Source organism: Mus caroli, unplaced genomic scaffold, assembly GCF_978045245.1.
Source record: "Mus caroli unplaced genomic scaffold, Mus_caroli_1 scaffold_2, whole genome shotgun sequence".
Taxonomy (NCBI): domain Eukaryota; kingdom Metazoa; phylum Chordata; class Mammalia; order Rodentia; family Muridae; genus Mus; species Mus caroli.
The window spans coordinates 154,880,958-154,897,977 of record NW_028227257.1 but is presented as its reverse complement, the minus strand read 5'-3'; the positions used below and the strand labels follow the sequence as shown (position 1 = coordinate 154,897,977).

The window sequence follows — 17,020 nt, the reverse complement described above, 5'->3', positions numbered from 1 at the left end:
GCATCCTTGTGTTGTCAGTGAATACAAAATGAGAGCCACTTGGAAAACCAGCTTCATGGAGTTTCCAAGTAACTGGAGTCTGGCAGTCAAGGTTGTTCTCATAAAGGACACTACCTGAACACAGTGGTCTTGGGTCTTAGGAACAGGTTTACAGGGATGAAGAGCAGGCAGCCTGTAGGAGAGGCCTCACAGGTGGGGAGGTGAGCAGGCAACTGAAGGCAGGGTGTGTGAGATACTACCTGTGCACCAAAGCAAGTGGAGCCCACACATGCGTGATCTTCCACAGAAGACTGTGCGCCCCACTCCTATCCCCAACAAACGCATACTTCCTGCCCAATACCATCCAGGTCCGGGTCTCTAAGAGTTCCTGGCTCAGGCACCTGCCTGATGGCCAGGGTCTGCAACAGCTGAATGTTAGTTTGAAAGGTTAAGGATACCCAGTGTGGCTTTTTTCCCTCTGGGTACCACGTCTTCACCCAGTACTGAGGGTGGACTCTATGGTTTAGCTGGCTCTGTGTTGGCTCAGCATGACCTGTTAAACAGTAGCCTCCCATCTTGTAAGGACCTAACATACATGGGCCTTACCAGTATAGGCACTTCCTGAAGCAGCATCCCTTCCCAGTTTCCAGAGCCCTTCAAAAAGGGAGCCAAGATGCTCCAATTGCCAAGTGAGACTCTGTGTGACAGAGGTCAGACATGTTACCAACATTACCTGGACATACCCATCTCACAGATGCCAAAATGTAGGACAAATCCATCTCAGATTCAAGAAAATGTGGCAAACTGTATACACAAGAAGACAAGCTGGTTGGGAGGATCCAGAGAAGACAGTGGGTATGGGACCAGGGGATGTACACATATTCACAGCTGATGTGGGCTCCCAGTATAGAACAGAGGGCCATGTGGTCTTTAGACTCACCATGCTCAGCTGACAGAAGACTTAGTGTAGACCTCAACAGCATCCACATGGGCCCATGTCAGTCCCAGTGGCCAATCTTCTGGATCTAAGTGCTCCCTTATGCTTTATTTTCAGGACCCTTATGGCTTCCATGAGTGGCCTGGTCCTCCAGGTTGGTTGGTTGGCTGGCCAGCCTAACATTGCTGGCACAGCCTTCACACTCATGGTCTTGGTCAATGTCTCTCCCTAGAGCCAAGTTCACCCCAGAATAGCAGGGGAAATGCTTTTACCCCAAGAGTCTCTGGCACCTGAGTTCAGCTAGATCCTCCCACTACCCAAGGCTATCCCTCTCTTTGTGGGCTACCCTGGCCATCACCATTACAGTGCTCATCACTATGCTGGCCAAGCCTCCTTCTTGCTCTCCTTTCATGAATCTTTCCACTTTGTCCAATGACATCCAAGAGGTATGGTACCACCCTCACATAGTACAGGATTTGGCTTCCTTGACTGGTGGATCCAGGGAGAGGACAGGCCACAGTCATACAAAGGGCATAGGTCAAAGTAAAGATCTGTATATATAAAGTAAAGATCTGTACAAGGCTAAGCTAATACCTCACACTTATACACACATACATCTTGGGCTTGAAAAGCTCCTAAAATATGGTACCTATGGCTGCCACAGGGAACAGACCAGCAAGCAGCAAGCAGTGTTCACTACACACTCTTTTTAATGATCTCTAAATTAAGTCAGTGCTGAGCTATGGAAAAATAAACACATCTAACTAGGACCATGTTTCAGCTATGAAGTCACAAGGGCAAGAAGAGCTTCAATGTGGAGAACAACCATAGGAGCTGTGCTTAAAAATAAAATAAAATAAAATAAAATGGAGGGCTAGGAGCTAAGACCCCAAAGGCATGAAAGACAGAACAAGGTAGAGAAACACGAATTCAAGAAAATGTGGCAAACTGTATGCATAAGAAGACAAGCTGGTTGGGAAGATCCAAAGACAGTGGGCATGGGAGAGAGGCATGGGGCTCGGGACAGAATGCTGAGCACCACTCCAAAACCAGCCTTGGGTATCTCTGTAGAACACTAAATAGCAGCCATGCAGGACAAGACTCAAAAACAAGAGCCAACACACAGCTTGGTGGTTCCTGTCGGGTGTGTGTGTGTGTGTATGTGTGTGTGTGTGTGTGTGTGTTAGAGTCTGCGGGACAGTTCTGGCTTCCAGCTGTAACCCAAAACAGCCATGGCTGAGGCTGGGGCTCACAACAGCCTACACTGGCCCACCCAGGGCCTCTCACTGCAGCCTGGAAGGGCCTGAGCAGCAGTTCCAAGGAGAGCTTCTAAAATGTTGTCAAGTAATACCCAGGAGTCAAGAGAACTATGCCAGGAAAGACCAGAAAACAGCAGCAAAGATATTAGACACAGATCAGATGATAAAAGCACAATTTACAAAAAGACATTCGATCTGATCGTTAGCAGACACACATGGTACATCTGCTGTGAGTGTGGAAAGGGAAGGGAAACAAAACTGGGAGTCTCAAAGAAAACCAGAATCAATAAGGAAATAAAACAGAGCAGTAACTAAAACCACGAGTTCAGAAGGACAATGAGGAGAAGAATTCCACAGAGCAGATAAGAGTGGTGAACTAGAAAATAATTCATTAAAAATACTCAGATGGGGCTGGAGAGATGACTCAGCGGTTAAGAGCACTGACTGCTCTTCCAGAGGTCCTGAGTTCAATTCCCATCAACCACATGGTGGCTCACAACCATCTGTAATGGGATTTGATGCCCTTTTCTGGTGTGTCTGAAGAGAGCAACAGTGTACTCACATACATAAAATAAATAAATCTTTAAAAACAAACAAACAAAAAAAAACAAAAAAACAAAAAACAACTCAGATGGCCACAGGAAAACAAGAGTGCAGGAGACAGGGCTGGAGAGATGGCTCAGTGGTCAAGAGCACTGGCTGCTCACGGGGAGGATACTGGTTCAATCCCCACACCCATATGGCAGGGCACAACCCCCTGTAACTCCAGTTCCAGAGACATCTAATGCCTTCTTCTGGCCTCTGTGGGCACAGCATACACATGGTGCACAGACAAACATGGAGGCAAGACACCATGCACATAAGAAATTTTCATCTAAAAAAAAAAAAAAAAGACAAGCCAGGCAGTGGTGGTTCACGTCTTTAATCCTAGCACTCGGGAGGCAGAGGCAGGAGGATTTTTGAGTTTGAGGCCAGTCTGGTCTACAGAGTGAGTTCCAGGACAGCCAGGGCTATACAGAGAAACCCTGTCTCGAAAAAAACAAAACAAAAAAACCAAACAAACAAAAAAAGACAAGGGCTGGAGAGATGGTTTAGCAGTTAAGAGCACTGTCTGCTCTTCCTGAGATCAAATCCCAGCAACCACATGATGGCTCACAACCATCTGTAATGGGATCCGATGCCCTCTTTTGGTGTGTCTGAAGACAGCCACAGTGTATTCACATACATAAAATAAACAGATCTTTAAAAAAATAAAAATAAAAAATAAAAAGGATTTATTTATTAAAAAAAAAAAGACAAATCAGAACAGAAAGCACATGAAGAACTGTAGCTTTGGCAACTGCCTTGCATTGGTGGCAATGGTGTGCCACAGGGAAGAGGGCTGCTGGCTGAAGACCAGTGCCAGGACCCAACACAAGCCCCTAAGGAGGAAGATGGCCCCAAGCAGGTCAGAGAGGCAATGCCAGGGAATGGAAGGTACTATAAAGATAAATGCACAGGGAGACACAGGAAAGCAACTTCTAAAACAAGCTGGGTGGAGTTTAAACTGCTCACAGAACTGAGGCATACCAGGGGAGCAACAGGGCAACAGGCGTGGGAGAAGACGGCATGGCAGAGGAGAAGGGGAGACTCCTGTGCAGAAAGGCTTCGTGGTGCCAGGTAACTGTCCCAAAGACTATGAAATCCTAACGCAGACGCTGAAATCATTTGTCTTTAGAGCAGTGTTCTCAACCTTCCTCATACAGTTCCTCATGTCGTGATGACCCCCAACCATAAATTTATTTTTGTTGCTACTTTATAACTGTGTTTTTGCTACTGTTGTGGATCATAAGGTAAACACCTAATATGTAAGATGGTCTTAGGAGACAGATCCCTGTGAAAGGACCATTCAACCTCCAAAAAGGGGTTGTGACCCATGACTTGAGAACCACTGCCTTAGAAGGACAACATAAAAACTTACAAGCCTTATTCACAGAAGAAAGGACACTTGTTTAATGCAAAAAAAAAAAAAAAAAAAAGGAGGAAGAAAGGAAGGCGTAACAGTGGTCAGGGCACAGTAGGGGTCAAACCTTAAAGCAGCTTGTTTAGGGAGTGTGAGTGGGCCATGTATGCCAATAACACAAACCTTGGAGCTGAGGTAGTGACGGGCACTGTGGGTTCCAGTGTCCAGGAGACAGAGGGGAAAGGATATGAGGCACTCCAGGCCTGCCCGTGAAACACAGTATGACCCTGTCACAAGATAAAGCAAGAGCCAGGAAAGACAGTGCAGGTACACCGGACATAGAAGAGAGCTGGGTACTATATAAACATCAGACCAAGAGAAATTAATGTAAGGAAAGACTGCCAGTCTTAGTGGGGTTTATTTCATAATAAGACAACAAGCCTGAGATTAGCATGCATCCAGTACAGCTAGCAAGACAGCAGCAGGAATTCAAGAGTCACACACTGTCTCTGTGCCCACCCAAGACCAGGCCAATCTGGAAGAACTCCCAGCTCTGCCTTGAAACCTTGGTACAGCTTATAAGGTGGCCCATGCAACCTCCTCTTAGCACATTTGGGACTAAGTAGGGCACCAAGCATGTCTCCACAGACTCTAGAGAGAGGGGGAGTCTGAGTACACTCCAGGACCACACAGGATTCAGTCTGCTAAGATGAGCCCAGTTCTGCCTGTGCTTGGAAATGACACAGATGCCATAAACTCACGGGCCATAGAAGGAGGGGAGGGTGTCATACATTAAGAAAATATTTATGGAGACAATAAAGACAACAGAGCACACCAAAATATGTTGTGGTAATGACTTGGCAACATGTAGGACCCTAACTGGCACTCAAGGTAGAGTGGGAACACTGGGCTCCATCCCAAAGAAGCATGATTTACAGGCCTAACAAGGTGGCGTTTATTTTATTAATATTACTTATTGTGGGCTTTCGTGTTTTTAATTGTTTTGTGGGTATGTGTGGTTTGTCAGTACACTATGTACAAGCCTAGATCCCCTGGAACTGGAATTATTGATGGTTGTATGCGACCAGATGGGTACAGAATTGAACCTGGGTCCTCTAGAAGAGCAAGCAGTGCTCTGAACCATTGAGCCATCTCTCCAGCCCCTAATTTTTGGTTTTGTAAACTGAAACTAAACTATATGTAATATAGTAAGCCAGGCATAGTGGTACATCCCTTAAATCCTAGTAGGCAGATGGACTTTGTGAGTTTCAGGCTAGTCTGTCTACACAACAAGCTCCAGACCAGCCAAAGTTGTGCGGGGAGACACTATCTTAAAAACAAGTAAACAAACAAGTAGGAACTTTGAGAAGGTGGATAGAGGTGCCAGTGTCAAACCAGACAATCCAAGTTTGATTCCCAGGAGAGAACCAAGAAGCTGTCTTCTGATCTCTACATGAGCCATGGGGCACACACAACTTCCCCACACATACACTACTGAAAATAAGTAAGTAAGTAAATAAATAGAAGAGACACTAATACAAGACAGTTGGGCTAAAAGTGATTCTATGCAGGGGAGGGGTCCAGAGGAGCTGAGTAAGATAAAATCTGAGCTGGGCACAGTGGCACATGAGTTTAATCCCAGCACTTGGGAGGCAAAGGCAGATGAATTTCTGTGAGTTCAGGGCCAGCCTGGTCTACGTAGTAAGTTCAGGTCAGCCAGAACTAAATAGTGAGACCCTGTCTCAAAAAAACAAGGGAAAACTATAACAACAATAAATTACTAATTTGCTAATTATTAAATGTATTAACCAATTAAAAAATGGCATTTGACCACAGAGATCACTCTGTGTTAGTTAATTTAAATTGTAACAAAATAATTGATGTGAGTTTTGAAGGGAGAAATCCTCTATGTTAGCTCACAGGTTCACAGGGCTCAGTCCAGCATGGAGGGAAGGGCATGGCTGACCATGGCAGACATGAAACAGAGAAGGAAAGGGACTGGGAATTCTTCTTTTCAAGTGTTTCTTTTTTTTTTGTTGTTGTTGTTTTTCGAGACAGGGTTTCTCTGTGTAGCCCTGGCTGTCCTGGCACTCACTTTGTAGACCAGGCTGGCCTCGAACTCAGAAATCCGCCTGCCTCTGCCTCCCAAGTGCTGGGATTAAAGGCATGCGCCGCCACGCCCGTCAAGTGTTTCGTGTGCACCAGTGAATGCATATGAGCATCCTTAAGAGACAGAAGAGGAAGTCAGGGCCCTTTGAACTGGAGGCACTGACAGCTGTGACCTGCTATGTGGGTGCTGAGAACTGAACTCTGATCTCTGGAAGTACAGCCTGTGCTTTTAATGGCTATTCATCGTCCCTAGCTAGGCACCCCCTTGCCTACACTTCCATGACTTCTCTCAAGACCTGGGGATCAAACACTGAAAACACGGCCTGGGGAGATTTTCACGTTTCAAGCCATGAATGAGCGCAAGGCCACTTGGACTCAACCTGCCTGTGGCACAGATCCAGGCCTTGTACTTGGACTCCACATTCAGGGATCCTGGGGAGCCACGGACATCCCTGGTACAGGTCTCATTCAAGCCCAGAGCTGGAGACAACAAAGGCAGAGCCATCAGCACAGCTTTGGGGATCTGGCTACAAAGGTTGGCTTCCTGGTCTAGCATCTGCAAGCCACAAGCACCCCACTGAGCTCTCATGCCTGAGGCCCCTTCTGAAAGATGACACTAGCAAGCCAGATTTAGAGGATGCTACCTCTCAGCTACCTCTCAGAGGGTGACTTTATCCCATGGTATATGGCGGCACATGCTACTTCAGCATTTGTGGGCAGGGGAAGGCAGATATCTGAGTTCAAGGCCAACCTGGCTTACACAGCAAGCTCCTCCAGGACAGCCAGGGACAACAGTGAGACCTCGTCTCAAAAACCAAAGACCAACCAAAAAAAAGTAAATAAAATTAACAAAATACAATAGGGAACTCATACACTGCTGGGCCCTGTTTCTCACACACGGAAGCCACACACAGGACAGCGGTGCCTCAAGACCCCACCACTTGGTGACATGCACCCAGCTTCATTTTGCCCAGTGCAGCTTAGCATTAAGCAGTGTGATGATTTGAATAATTTCCTCACAGGCTCATGTGTATTAAGAACTTTGGGCTTCCATTGGTGAAGCTATTTGGTGGTCCTGATGGAGGATTCCATCACTGGAGGCAGGCTTGCAGGGTCTATAGCCTTCTCCTACTTCCAGTTTGGTCTCTCAGCTTCTTCATGCTTGTGGTTGAAGATGTGAACTTTGCTTCTGGACCCAGGGGCCTGCTGCCATGCCCCACCCCCAAACCTCTGCTAAAATGGAGTCTCCCTCCAAACAAACTGTTCTATAAGCTACCTTTGGTCATCGTATGTTTACCAGAGCAACAGAAAACTAACTAATGCAAGTGGTGTGTGGCTATCATTAGGCAGGGGTGGGGGGTGGGGGTAGGGGCTGGGGGGAATATTCTTAATTTGATAAAACAAAAACAAAACAACAACAAAAACCACATCAGAGCAGGCCTAGAACAGCACTGAAGTCTGTGAGATCAAAAGCTTTTCCTGAATTGGGGAATGAAAAGCACACAAGAAATCCCAGCTAAAGCCATGAGATAAGAAAGGAACCTTGAAGGGTAACCTTAGAAATAAAGTCCTGGGCTGGAGCTGCCATTCAGTTGGTAGAGAGCTTATTTAGCAGGTGCAAAGCCATTCTCTATCACCAAGAAAACCAAGTGTGAGGTGCACGCCTTAGGTGGAGGCAGAAGGATCAGCAGTTCAAGGTCAGCCTCAGCTACATTGTGTCCAAAGCTATACTATTGCAAAGGAGAAGGAGGGGAAGGAGGGGGGGAGGGGGAGGGGGAGAGGGAGGGGAGGGGGAGGGGGAGGGGGAGGAGGAGGAGAAGAAGAAGAAGAAGAAGAAGAAGAAGAAGAAGAAGAAGAAGAAGAAGAAGAAGAAGAAGAAGAAGAAACGAAGAAAAGAACAAGCTAAATGGCTTGTCATATATCTGTAATTACTTTATCTGGGAGGCTGAATCAGAGGAGTCACAAATTCAAGGCTAGTCTAGGATACAACTTAATATTTGTCTTAAAATGAAAAGAAAAGAAAAGAAAAGAAAAGAAAAGAAAAGAAAAGAAGCCCACTGTGGTGGTACACGCCTTTAGTCCCAGCACCCGGACATTGTGCAGGCAGATCTCTGAGTTCAAGGCCAGCCTGGTCCACTGAGAGTTCCAGGATAGCTAGGGCTGCACAGACAAACAAACAAAAATAAATAAATAGATAAACAAATCAGTTTGAGTATAGCTCAGTGATAGAGTATTTGCCTAACATGCCTGAGGCCCCAGGTGGGAAGGAAGAAGGAGCAGGGAGGGAGGGAGGGAATGAGTTAGCAGAGAGCCCCATTATATACATAGACATCTCAGAAGACACTGCAGGTAAACCATTAGAGTAAGTCAGAAAACGTGTCATTCAGTTTGTTTCTGTATATTATCATGAGCAACACAAAACTACAGAAAGAAACTTAAACACGTAATTAAAACAAGAAATGGATTTCTAGGAATAAATGTAATGAAGGGCTTCAGAGCACGGTGAGAAAAACTGGGACATCAGGTGGCCGTGGCTGAATCCATGCCCAGTTGCTCTTGTGAGAGGCACTTGGCATCTTGATTCTCAGCAATAATTGAAAATGAATCCAAGGTCAGGCCAAGGTCAAGGATGGAGGGAATAAAAAAATCTGAACAATTTACAAGGCAGAGAAAGAAAGCTGCTCCCAGCTCAGGCTCAAGATTAACAAATCAACAGGGCAGCAGAGCTTGAACTAAGATCTTACAGTTTACAGAAATCCGGTATCTAAGAGAGCACTGGCATGGTGGCACGTAAGATGTCCCTTTTAATAATAAGTGCCAAAGTGGCAGGGAGAGTAAGAGCCCAGAATCTAGGGCCAGGCCTACTCAGTAACTTGAAGCCAGGCAGTGATAGCAAAAGCCTTTAATCCCAGCATGTGGAGGTAGCAGGATGTGACGGGGAGGCAGGTGGATCTCTAGATTCAAGGCCAGCCTAGTCTAAATAGTGATTTCAGGACAGCCAGGGTTACAGAGAAACCTGGTCTCCAAGGGTGGAGAAAAAAGAAGTAACTTGGAGGCCAGACTTGCTGGCCTTTAAATCCCAGGACTCAGGAGGCAGAGGCAGGTGGATTTCTATAAATTTGAGGTCAGCTTGGTCTACTGAATGAGTTCCAGGAGAAGGAAGGAGGGAGGGAGACAGAGACAGAGATAGAGAGACAGACAGAGACAGAAGGCAGATAGACAGAGCACTGTTGAGGGGGAGCAATGTTTCTCTGTGTAGCCCTGGCTGTAGACAGGCTAGCCTCGAACTCAGAAAGCCGCCTGCCTCTGCCTCCCAAGTGCTGGGATCAAAGGTGTGCACCACCACTGCCTGGCAACTGAACACTATTATTAGTCAGCAATAAATAAACCCAGCTCTGAGATCATCATTCCTAAACAGCCCTTGAGCATGGGTCAGTGGTACACACCACTTGTTACAGGAAGGAAAGAAAGGAGGAAGGGAGAGGGAAGGGAAGGAAAGAAAAGAGGAAGAGGGGAGGAGAAAGGAAAACTAAAATAGACAAGTCTCCACTGAAAGTTAAAAACAACTTATTCAGGGAGGGTAAAGTGAACCTGGACTGTTTTTGCTGAATAAGGCAGTAGGAAAATGCTTTAAAAAAAACAAGGTAGATAAATCACATCAACTGACGGAAGAGAATAAATCAGCAGGCAGTGGCAGCAGGAGGCTGCTGCACATGGCTGTTAGCTCTAAGTGAGCTGCAGTGCTAGCTGTCACTCCCACAACACTGAGTAGCCATCTACCTCCAGCATCACCACAGAAAGGAAGGCTGCCTATACACAGGACTGCTGCCATGCCCTCAAGGGGGAACAGTGACCTCACCTGGCTGAGCCACTCCAAAACTACCCTAGGCAGCTTCATAGTACCATGCCAAATCTGTATTTGAATCCTCTACTCACAACAGATGTGAAGGCACCCAGAGCAGGGACCATCCTGGAGGATGGTCTACCAAAGGAACTGAGCTCTGCAGACAGACTGTGAAGCCGGCCTGGACTGAAGTATCCACCATGAATAACCTGATAATTAGGATGCCCCATGCCTGTAAGTGCAGGCCTTAGACCAGACCACAGAGCTGGGGGACCAAACACTGGGTGAACATGGTGACTGTATAAGAGAATGTGCTGTTTGAGACACGGTGTCTGCAGCTTACCCAAAATGTTTTGAAAAAAACTACAGGTGCAGCTAAAAGAACAAAGAACAAAGGGCACTCGTGGCAAGCTGTGGCCGAGACCACGAGACACGCAGAGGATGCAGCTTTGAACTCTACTTAACTTTTAGGTGAGTTTAAAATGACTTCAAATTAAAGTGGGTTTGTTCTTTATAAACATGAGAAGATGGGAGAGAGTTCTTCAAATAGCATGCAAAAGCTGTGATTTGGAAATTTTAACTAACTTTATATCAAAATTACATTTTGTGGGTGCACCTCAATGGGAAAGTGCTTGCTTAGCATGTGTGAACCCCCAACACTGTGTTTCCCAACAATGAAAACAAAGAAGAAAAGAGAGAGCGGGAGAAAGAAGAGGAGGGTGGAGGGAGAAAGGGAAGGAAGGAGAGAGAGAAGGAGGGAAGGAGAGAGAGAAGGAGGGAAGGAGGAAGGGAAGGAGGGAAAGGAGGAAGGGAGGGAGGGAAGACTTGTAGAGCAGAGATTTATAACATGCATGTCTGAAGAGCTGGGATGGTGGCCCATGCCTGCAACTTTAGGCACTTAGGAGGTGAAGGCTGGCTCCTTGTCTGCATAGAAAGTTTGAGGCCACCGGGCGTGGTGGCACACGCCTTTAATCCCAGCACTTGGGAGGCAGAGGCAGGCGGATTTCTGAGTTCAAGGCCAACCTGGTCTACAAAATGAGTTCCAGGACAGCCAGGGCTACACAGAGAAACCCTGTCTTGAAAAAAACAAAAAAAAGAAAAGAAAGTTTGAGGCCAGCCTGAGCTATATAAGAGACATCACAACCAACCAACCAACAAACATATAAACAAAGACCTCTGATAAAAGATGCTGGGCCATCAAACCATGGTGGCTCTGGTCTACTGGGATAGTAGAAGCAGGCAGATCTCTGTCAGTTAGAGACTAGCCTGGAGTTCCATGCCAGTCAGGGCTATATGGTAAGACCCCCTCCAAGAAAGAGAGAAGGAAAGAGAAAAAAAGGGTTTGGAAACCAGATTAAAATCAGGTAGGTCACTCCACAGGGAAGAAGAGGATGAGCTGAGCACAGTGGCTCATTCTGTCAGGCAGGACCTAGAGGCTGGAGCAGAAGTACTGGCTACAAGTTCAAAGCCAGCCGGAGCTACATAGTGAGTTCCAGGCAACCTAGAGTGAGACTCTATCTCAATAACAACAAAAAGTGGGACAAAACATTTAAATATCCACAAGGAGGATACCTGAGTGTAGAAACTGACAATCCTGAAGAGACTCAGCACACAGCAGGTGCTCTGCACCAACAATGCCCAGCATCCACTTCTAAATTAAAAGATATGGAGAGCCACAAAAAGAAGAAAAGTCAACTACTGAGAGCTGACCCAGGAGTGGCAAGATGTTGACATTCTCACACACGGGTTTAACTGCCTAAGATAGCATGATCAGTCACTGGAAACAACGGAGGGAGGTATTGCAGAGGACAAGATGGAGCCACAGAAGGAGTTCCAGGGACATGTATAAGTTATCTTATCTAAAGGCTAGAGAAGAAAACTCTAAATAGTTCATAAATAAGCAAACAGCCTGTGGGAGCAGCACAGTGCACTGGAGTGCAGGCTAGATGCAGACAGCAGCCTAGAGAGCAGGCAGCATGCTACAGCACCAAAACCAGGTATGGCCAACCTAGCTTATCACCTCCAGCAAAAGCATCCTTCAGAAGCAAAGGCATCAACAACTACACATAGGAAAAACACTTAGAGACTATAAAGAGTGAGGTATAATTCTTACTTCTTATTTATTTGTTGATTGATTGATTGACTGACTGACTGACAGGGTCTCTCTACCTACCTAGCCCTGGCTATTGTGGAACTCACTATATAGACATGGCTAGCCTCAAATTCACAGAGATCCTCCTACCTTTGCCCCCAAGTGCTAGGATTAAACTCATGGGCTACCATGCTCAGCAAGGTAGAAGCTTTAAAGAAGTAGTCTAGAGATAATTTTCTGATTTTTCAGAATTCATCACTAACTGAACCCTGAGAGCCACTGAGAGAGATTTTCCAGCAGAAGGAAAGTGAGGATAAGAGGAAACACCTGGGCAAACACACGCCGATGTCCACTCGCCCAAAATTATAATGCCATTTACCGGGCATTACTCACAAACTGAGGAGTTAACTGCAATGGGAGGAGACTGGCTTAGCCATAAAAAGAACAAACCTCTAACACACACCACATGACTGAACCTCAAATACGCATGGTTCTAAAGGCACAAGCTGAACCATTAATAACACGACTTGACTGAACCTCAGCTGTGTAAGGTTCTAAAGGTACAGGCTGCAATGGATTCCCATTTATATGACACAAAACAGGCCCATGGTTGCCAAGAGATGAAGGAAAGAGATGGCCTTGAGGGGGCCGAGTGATGGCCAAGAAGGGGTATCAGCCTGCCTCTCCACTGCAAGTCTCCACTGTGGATAGACTTCCAGAACTCCTGGTATCTGCTTATACTCAGAGAGTAGCTTTTATTCATGCAAATGCCAAAAGTTACCAAAGAGGGGAACGATAAATGATAACCAGCCATTTAAGGTAAAAATAATAGCCTATCTCAAGACTCACTGCTCAGAGAAAGGAAAGCTGTGGTTGCAGGGAGGACGGGAGTTGTTCGGGAAGGCAGAGTACAAGACGGGACACAGATGCCAGCTCAGGGCTGCAGAGGAAGGCAGAGTACAAGACAAGACACAGATGCCAGCTCAGGGCTGCAGAGGAAGGCAGAGTACAAGACACAGATGCCAGCTCAGGGCTGCAGAGGAAGGCAGAGTATAAGACAAGACACAGATGCCAGCTTAGGGCTGCAGACACACACTGTGCCAAAAGGAACAGGAGAGGGGTGCTAGGAACTGACCAGAAAGGAAAAGAGCAAGGAGCACAGAAAGGAGACCTAGCAGCAGCAGCAGCAGCAGCAGCAGCAGCAGCAGCAGCAGCAGCAGAACCCAATACCTTCAACCACATAAGACTGGGTGTCAGATAGGACTAAGCTAAACACATCCAACCAGCCAGCCACCATCTTATAAGAAATGTACTGCAGATGGGAGAGTTAAATGAGGAGCCAACAGTCAGCTAATGATTCAGGCATCTGGAGCTGCAGTGGTGGAGCAGTTCCTTAGTGTGAGTGAGGCCTTGTGGAAGAGAGGGAGAAGGAGGAAGGAAGAAAGAAGGGGAGTAGTAAAGGAAGGGGGGCTGGACTGGATCTATTAACATAAAATTAGACTTTGGAGATGGATAAGTTCCATGAAGTACACAAATTACCATGACAGAATGAGAGGGAAACAAAATGAGAGGGAAGATCTCAATGGCTCCATATCTTTAGGTAATTAAGGGAAATTGTAATTGGTAATAATACTGGCAGCTAAAATAAACTGAGAAGTTAAAGACTTCCCACAATTAAGAGCAACATACACCAGGCTTGAGTGGACTCAGCAGTGACACACTCCTTCCCAGAGTTAAAGCAGGAGATATCATCAAACGCATATGAACTTTCTCAGAACAACAGAGGAGGAGGCTGGAGAGATGGCTCAGTGGTTAAGAGTGATTATTGAGGGCTGGAGAGGTGGTTCAGCAGTTAAGAGCACTGGCTGCTCTTCCAGAGGTCCTGAGTTCAAGTCCCAGCAACCACATGGGTGGCTCACAACCCTCTGAAAAGGGATCCAATATCCCCTTCTGCTGTGTCTGAAGACAGCAACAGCGACAGTGTACTCACATACATAAAATAAAAGTAAAATCTTAAAAAAAGAGTGTTTATTGCTCTTTTAGAGTACCTGAGTCTAGTTCCTAGCACCCACATCACTTACAGAACCACAGCCACCTCTGACTCCAGCTCCAGGGGATAGAATACCTCTGTGCACTCAGGTCCATGCTTGTGGGCATGTGCATGTGTGCTCATGTGTGTGCGAACACGAACATACATACACACACACACACATACACTCACACACTTAAAAATAAAGTAAATCTTAGGAAAAAGATGAAAAAACCATAGCTGGGTGTGGTGATCCAGCACTCGGGAAGCACGTGCGGGAAGCTCTGTAATTTCAAAGCCTGCCTGGTTTATTTGAGGGAATTCAAGGATAGCCAGAACTACAGAGTGAGACCCCATCTCAAGTAAAACAACAACAACAACAAAGTAAAGAACAAAACTAAAACCCGATGGAGACAAGACGCACAGGGCCAGTGTTCCCGCTGCTAAATCAGGCAGGTAACACTTCTTTAGCCCCAGCAGTGGGACCTTTGTGAGTACGAGGCCAGTCTAGTCTACATTATGAGTTGCAGGCTAGGCAGGGCTACAAAATGAGACCCTGTCTCAGACAATCAGACACTCAGACAAATGGACAAACAGATGAAAACACAAAAGAAACACAGATCAGCAGCTTTCATGAACACATGAACTTTCTCCAGCAAAACTAGCAAAGGGCAGCTGGAATGTATAGTCACTGTATCTTGTCACAAGAATGCAAGGACAGCTCAACACGGGAAGAGCTCCTAATAGAAAATCTGAGGGGCAAAGGGAAGGCGGGATGACCCCCGAGGCAGTGAAATACTGTCCCCATACGGCAGGCAGGGGTAAGTGACATTCCAAGGAACCTCTGGACAGCCGGGGACTGAAGCACAAGGTGCAAAACCAACAAGCAAGACTACATATAAATAAAAATAAAATCATATGCAGTATAACTCACGGCAACAGTGACTCAAACCAACCCCTAGGTCTGTGCCAAACACAGGAAGAAACACAAGAGCCTGCTTGGGTGACTGGACACACTTCCTGCTCACAGCCTCTGTGAGCTAATATCAAACATCTGTGAGTGAGCTCAGGACTGCCAGAGAAAGGATGGCACATCCTCAGAGTGGAACCTTACTCAGCAAGAAAAAAAATGAAGCAGCTATCCGTTCTTCAGTACAATGGTTCTTAAGGTCGAATGCTGGTCACTACAGTCTGGACACTGAAATGCTGTATGTCTGAAAAGCCCAGATAACAACACCAAATATGTAGACTGGACAGGAGCTGGCTAGTGTGGGGAAGTAAAGTGACCCTGTGGGGCTTTCTAGGCAGTGAGAACCACATTCTAAAGTTGACTGGGGGTGATGGCTACTTGATTGGGAATGATTCCAAACCATTGGGCTTCAATGCTCTCAGGAGCAATGGCTATGGCCCACTGGTTCCACGTGTACGATATGGTGACCAGAAGCCACGTGGGATCCAGTGGCTCAGAAGCTCAGGCATCTGAAGTGCCAGTTGCTCAGAGGTTGGCCCTGCCCACTCTGCCCTACAGCTGAGCCCTATGGACATTAATAAAGGCTAGGATGGCACAACAATTTTGAATAGGAAAACAGAAAGGGCTTTACACCCCTGACATGGTGACTTATTTAAAGGCACTGTTACTTAGCTAGTGGAGAATTTGACAGAAACAGAGCCCCTGAACAGGGCCCCTGAAAGGTGTGAATTCAGTACAGTTCCAAACATCCATACAGAGAAAACAAACTCTTACCTCAAACCTCACCTCAAGGGGACTAAGTGACCTGAATGTGGAGAACAAATACATATGAAGTTCTGTGTTAGGCAGACAGAGTCTCAGCAAGCCTGACTCAGGCCTGAAGTCCTAGCACACAGGAGGCTGAAGCAAGACTACAGCAAATCCACGGTCAATCTCGGACACACTAGGAGACCCTGCCTCAAAAGAAGAAATAAAACAGAACACAGCAAAATAAAATCGGAGGGGTTTAATGGTGCACACCTTTAATCCCAGGACCCAGGAGGCAGATGCAGGCAGATCTCTGTGAGTTTAAGGCCAGCCTCATCTTCATGATGAGTGATATATAGTGAGGCTGGCAAGGGATATATAGTGAGACCTTGTCTCAAGAAAAGAAAAGGAAAGAAAAGAAAAGAAAAGCTTTAGTTGGCTATAAAAAACATGAATAAATGTTGGGCATCTGCTGGATGCTGGGCATGGCAGCTCACACACCTTTAATACCAACACTCAGGAGGCAGAGGCAGGCAGAACTCTGTGAGTTTGAGGCCAGTTTGGTCTACACAGTGAGACTCTGTCTCAAAAATAAATCAGCACTGTATCCAACAAAACATTTCATTCTTAGTCTTTGCATATACATCATGATAATAAAGACACACTGAGCTAGCTATAGAAAACATTTTTATACATTTATTCTACAGAGAACTTGTTTGTAAAATAAAGCAGAAACTCTTCAGTGCCCTTTAAAAAACAAAAAACTGGCCGGGCAGTGGTGGTGCACGCCTTTAATCCCAGCACTTGGGAGGCAGAGGCAGGCGGATTTCTGAGTTCGAGGCCAGCCTGGTCTACAGAGTGAGTTCAAGGACAGCCAGGGCTACACAGAGAAACCCTGTCTTGAAAAACCAAAAACCAAAACAAAACAAAAAACAAAAAACTGGATGAGAGGCCCTGGACAGCTCTGTAGTTAAGACTCCAGGTTCAAGTCCCAGCACCACATGGTGGTTCACAACCATATCTCCACCTCCAGGGGAATCCAATGCTTTTTTCTGATTTCTGCGGGTACCAGGCATGTGGGTGGTATACACACACACACACACACACACACA

The 17,020-nt window shown here is 46.2% G+C and overlaps 1 protein-coding gene across 3 annotated transcripts in view; it reads right to left on the bottom strand.

Annotated features, from left to right (window-relative positions):
• Nacc2 (NACC family member 2) overlaps nt 1–17,020 on the bottom strand; it is a 71,066-nt gene that overhangs the window by 13,823 nt on the left and 40,223 nt on the right. The window lies entirely within an intron of this gene.